General features: G+C 42.6%; 2 non-coding genes across 2 annotated transcripts; both read left to right on the top strand.

The window, feature by feature from the left end:
* Positions 1 to 446: 446 nt before the first annotated feature.
* On the top strand, positions 447 to 638 carry LOC138774598 (U2 spliceosomal RNA). Its single transcript, XR_011360340.1, has one exon. It is a non-coding gene; the product is annotated as a U2 spliceosomal RNA (small nuclear RNA).
* Positions 639 to 1385: 747 nt separating this feature from the next.
* On the top strand, positions 1386 to 1583 carry LOC138774616 (U2 spliceosomal RNA). Its single transcript, XR_011360344.1, has one exon. It is a non-coding gene; the product is annotated as a U2 spliceosomal RNA (small nuclear RNA).
* Positions 1584 to 5272: the final 3689 nt, after the last annotated feature.

Below are 5272 nucleotides of genomic sequence, written 5' to 3'. Positions count from 1 at the left end.
GTAGTGAAGCCAAGACGTGACAGTTGTGAGCTGCGGGAATTGCACAAACGCTGAACCAGTCCTTAAGAAAATTGGATCAGGCTAGCTTTATCCACTCTTTAATAAGATTACACACGACCGCATCCAAACACAGGTTATTTAATGTAATTTATACAGCATTATTCTTCAGTCTTAGTCAAATGCTCTAACATACAATCATCTAATGCACAATATATCAATATAAGAGGATACATACAACAAGCTGATATGTGCATATGATTTTGTTAGAAGTGTGGGATGCACTATAGGCAAAGTATTTGGGGGGGAAAAAGTTGATTAATTTTCCTGTAATTCCATAGATTTGTAAGGGGAGAAGCTTTCCCACTTGTTTAATGGCATCCAATGTTGCGTGTGGCAACCAGCGCAGGGAGGTCTGACCCATGGAGGGTGATTAAATCTGAAGGGACATCACTTCTCCGCCTTTTGGCTAAGGTTAATATTAGTATCTGTTCTTATCAGTTTAATATCTGATACGTCTCCTATCTGGGGACAATATCGTACATGGATTTTTAAAACACGGAGATGGGAAAAATAGCTTGCTTTGTCCTCCCCAGGCATTGACCTGGTATTGCAGTGCTTCCAGGTTCAGTGCACTCCCAAATGTGTTTCCAAAAAATAGACCCCCCCCCCCACAGGGTGCGCAGCTGCACCCCAAGTGCATCTCCAAAAAATACACTCCCACCGGGTACATAGTAGACCTTTTATACCACCCTGCGTGTTGTAAGCACCTTCCCAGGTGAGTGCACATAAGGTTGTACATTTATCATGTGTGAATGGAGCAAAAGTTGTTTACATCTAGTATTCTGTGATGTCATCAAGGCTGTGATGTCACATATAACTGCTAGGCAGACAGCAAACTCTGTAGTTGCAGCCAGCCAAGTAGGTACAGTAGGTAGGCAGGTACGTAGGTAGCAAGGAAAAGGTAGGTACTGTTTAAACCGTTTAATTTGGATTTTTTTTTTTTGGGGGGGGGGGGGCAATCTATGCTTTTGCATACCGCTAAATATGTGAGACTTTGCCATAGTTTTTTTTTTTAGAATATTAGTTTAATAATCTCTAGCTATCTATAGGTGGATACATAGATAGATAAACAGAGAGAGAGAGAGAGAGAGAGAGAGAAAGATAAATGCATGTACTGTATGTTGTCCATGGTAAAGCATGCACAGTGTGAATGGGGATGTGGTGAAATGTGGGTTGTGCTGCTATGTAGATGAGACCGGTGCAGTGGTTCTGTAGGTGTCAGGAGATGCAGTGTGAAGGGAGAGCCGCCGCCAAAGAAACTCCTCAGACATGTATAACGTGTTGTCTGATCTGACGTGTGGCGTCTGCTTAGAGGCCGCTCTCTTATCACCTCTTAGCCTTTTGGCTAAGATCAATGCAGCATCTATTCTTATCAGTTTAATATCTGATAGGGGCCTAAAAGCTCCTCTGCCACATAGGAAAACACCATTATTATAGGTGGGTGACCCTATTACTGGCTTTGCACTGGGGCCCAGAAGTGTCAAGTTCTGTCTCTAGTTGTTAGATGAACAACTTCAGTCAACGTCATGACCACCATACCCTTGTGTGCACTTGGCAGAAAATAGGGGTTTGAGTAGAGGTTAAGAAACTCTTTGTTAGATGAACTGAAGTGCAGATATCATACAGTACTGTTTACTTGGTAGATCGCTTTACTTCACCAAATCTCAGACAACACAGGTCCCAGGAAGATAAGTGTTAGTACTACAATCTCCTCATATGGTTGCACATAAATAAAGCCCTTTCCAACATCTCAAACATAACTTTTCATATATTGCTGCCCATGGTGAGACTAACCATGCATTCCATACCTGTTATTATCTATTCAGTCTCCTTACCCCAGTTCTCAGCTGCTGCTTTTTTGATAAGAACGTAAAAAACTCCCCCCTCTGTTCCGGACAGCTGACGTAAACAAGTCCCTGGCAGGTTGTATCTGTATTCTTTGTAAGGCTATGTTCACACAACGTCAAAAAAAAGGAATAAGACGTCCACTTTCTGTGTTTAAAAAGACGTCCGTTATTGCATCATTTTAAGTGGCTTGACTAAAATGCATTGAAGTCTATGGAATAACGGACGTCTTTTTCACACATTATATAGAATGACGAACATCTTTTGAGCCAGACGCATTCAATACAATGTGTGAAAAAGACGTCCATTATTCCATAGACTTCAATGCATTTTAGTCAAGCCACTTAAAAAGCGGACGCTTTTCTCCTTTTTTGGACGTTGTGTGAACAAAGCCTTAAGCTGGGAGGGTTAATTTGAGGTCGAGTTGCTGATGAATTCACTAGGATCAGCCATCAGCCATCTCAGAAAGAAGGTAGGGGGAGAGGGAGACAAAGAGAACAGCTTACAAACAGTTTTTTGTGTCTTCAGCAGAAAGCAACAGCTCAGAACTGGGGGAAGGAGACTGAATAAGTATGTAATGAATTGTTAGTCTCACCATGGGTGGCAACATGTGAAAAGTTATGTTTGAATGGAATACCCCTTTAAAGGGCTACACTGTCCACTCCTGCTAATCCACCAGCATTGCACATGGAGGTACACAAACATTTTGCAAGCCACCAAGATAAACAGCAAAGCAACACCAAGTTCTTTTTTCTTTTCCATGACTTGCAGGATAAGTGAGTTCTCAACAGAGCAGAGGAAGATTTTTTTTTTTATTCCTACAATAAATAGTGTAAAATGGCTATCACAACACGGCCCTGTCTATGTCACCAAGATAAAACGTGCAATAGCACAATTCTCCAAGCACACATTTCATAAGCCATTAGCTGAAAATAGCTTCAGCACTTGCAGACGTTCCAGCTGTTCATTATTCACCCGCCAGTCGGAGAAAGGAGCACTGTTTAATTCTCAGGTTTTAATCTTACTACTGTACAAGTAATCCTAAGACTGCGGAGGAATGTCTGGCTTAGCCTTCCTGCCTTCTTGCACGCATTTCTTCCCTAATAAGAGCAAATCTCTGCACAATGGTTTTAAGGTATCAAATAAGCGCTGCAAGACTCCTGCAACCCAAATATTTAGAGGAATTGCTACCATCTAGTAGGAAAACACAAGATGCCATATACAGACACCAGATACTGAGGCATATGCCAACTGGTGGCTGCTGATCCACTGTCTTGGGTCTCCAGGTGGCAGTACCACCCTCCTTTGTGCCCTGCTAAATATTTAATTTTTATATTTTTCTGCTGATAATGTAGATTAGTTATATAGTAGTGTCTATAATTTACCCAGTCCCTTTATTTGTAAGGAGGTTGGACGAATCTAACCTGCTGATATGTCCCTAATGCACAGGAGACGCTGAGGATGAAGGTATGTCTCTTACCTTCATCCATAGTGCCCTTCCAGTGCACTTAGTCGTGTTCCCCACAGTCCGGTGAGATTATTAGGAGCACTGCTGTCCCCATAGTGCTGATCCGCCCCTGGTTGCCCCGCCCCTTTCTATTGATTTTAAATGGAGCAGGCCAGATCAGCACTATTGGGGCGACCAGTGTTCCGAACGCCTACCCTCCCGACTCCTTATGGTCTCACCAGACTGTGGGGAACACAACTAACTGCACTGGAATGGTGCCAAGGAGTGAGGTAAGGCACATACCTTCCTCCTCTGCGTCTCCTGTGCAACAGGAACATATCAGCTGCTTAGATTTATCTAACCTGCTGATAGTTCCCCTTTAAAGGGGTTGTTTGTATAATAGTAAATGTCACCCATAGCAAAAGTAAAAGTAAATGTCACCCATAGAATAAAATAACATAAATGCATATGTATAGAATGTACCCATCATCCTTCCCCTCCCTTCCCTTCAAATTTATCAAGTCTTCCAGTACTTATCAGCTGCTGTATGTCCTGCAGGAAGTGGTGTATACTTCCAAGTCTGACACAGTGCTCTCTGCTGCCACCTAGAACACTAGCAAATCCCCATAGAAAACCTCTTCAGCTCTGGACAGTTCCTGACACGGACAGAGGTGGCAGCAAAGATCAGTGTGTCAAACTGGAAAGAATACCCCACCTCCTGTTGGATACACAGCGTGCCGAAGTCCAGTTTTTCAGCATTTGACTCCCGATGGCTGAAGAAGTTGGATGCAGCCCTAGGGAGTCCTGAAATATATGGATACATATAGGCCATAGGCTGTATCCATGTTTTCCAAGACTCCCTAGGGCTTCATCCAACTTCTTCAACCATTGAGAGTCAATACAACTGGACTTGAGCACGCTCGAGTTGCGCTAGTAAATCACACTCCCACAAGGCATTGCTCCTTAGTATATGTGTCTTGCTGGAGCCTTTTCCAGGCATCAATGACACTACAAACTCAGCGGGAGAAGTCTTATTAGACTTGAGGAGGGTTTTGACGAAAATGACCATCAGATCCTCGATGGTCGGAAAAGTTGTGAGATATAAAGAGGCCAAAAGGACTATAATAACAGTCTAGATGACAAGGGTTTATTGCTGTATTATACGCCTACAATAATAGATAGATTTTCCATGCTGTATGCCAGTATTTGTCTCCTGTCATTTTTCTATAAAGAGGAATGGAAATGACTGTGTTTGCAGCTCTGCGGGTTTCTATTCAGGTGTGACTTAATCAGCGTCAGAACCTATAAAAAACGTAATTATGAGACGTTAGCGAGTCTTATGGTGCGGTGTGAAAGAAAACATGACAAGTTCTGTGCCACGCTGGGCTACAACACAAGGCACAGTTCACACCACATCATAAAAGGCCAGAACACTGCGCTCACTGCCACACACCTTCACCGTGCCTGCGCTGTGCTGAAAGCAAACGCCATTTACCATAGACTTGTCAGGGTCACATTGTGCACATAAGAATGGATCCAAACAATATTGTCAGATATTTCAAGTGGCTTTTGACTGGGTAATGTGTAAAGATGTGGCGGGAACAAAAGCAGGCAAGGTAAAAAGGCTCCATGGTATCAAAAGAAAAATTGTTCCACTTGTTTTGTTACATGTATTTTCTGATTCTATTAAAGTAAAAGCTACTCGTTGTTTTATAACACTGGAAAACCTTGCATAGTGTTGTTTCATATACATTTATTAGAATGTGGCTCTAATTGAAATAACAATGCTGGGCATTGTGCCTCTCTTATTCTACCTGGAAATGGATGTGACGAATTCATACTCCTGTCAACAGGGTGGCCCCTTACATAACATAAATGGGCCGGTATCAGAATGTCTAAGGGTTAGAGATGAGCGCAACT

The sequence above is a fragment of the Dendropsophus ebraccatus genome, chromosome 15, assembly GCF_027789765.1.
Source record: "Dendropsophus ebraccatus isolate aDenEbr1 chromosome 15, aDenEbr1.pat, whole genome shotgun sequence".
Taxonomy (NCBI): domain Eukaryota; kingdom Metazoa; phylum Chordata; class Amphibia; order Anura; family Hylidae; genus Dendropsophus; species Dendropsophus ebraccatus.
This window is presented reverse-complemented; position numbering and strand designations above follow the sequence as displayed.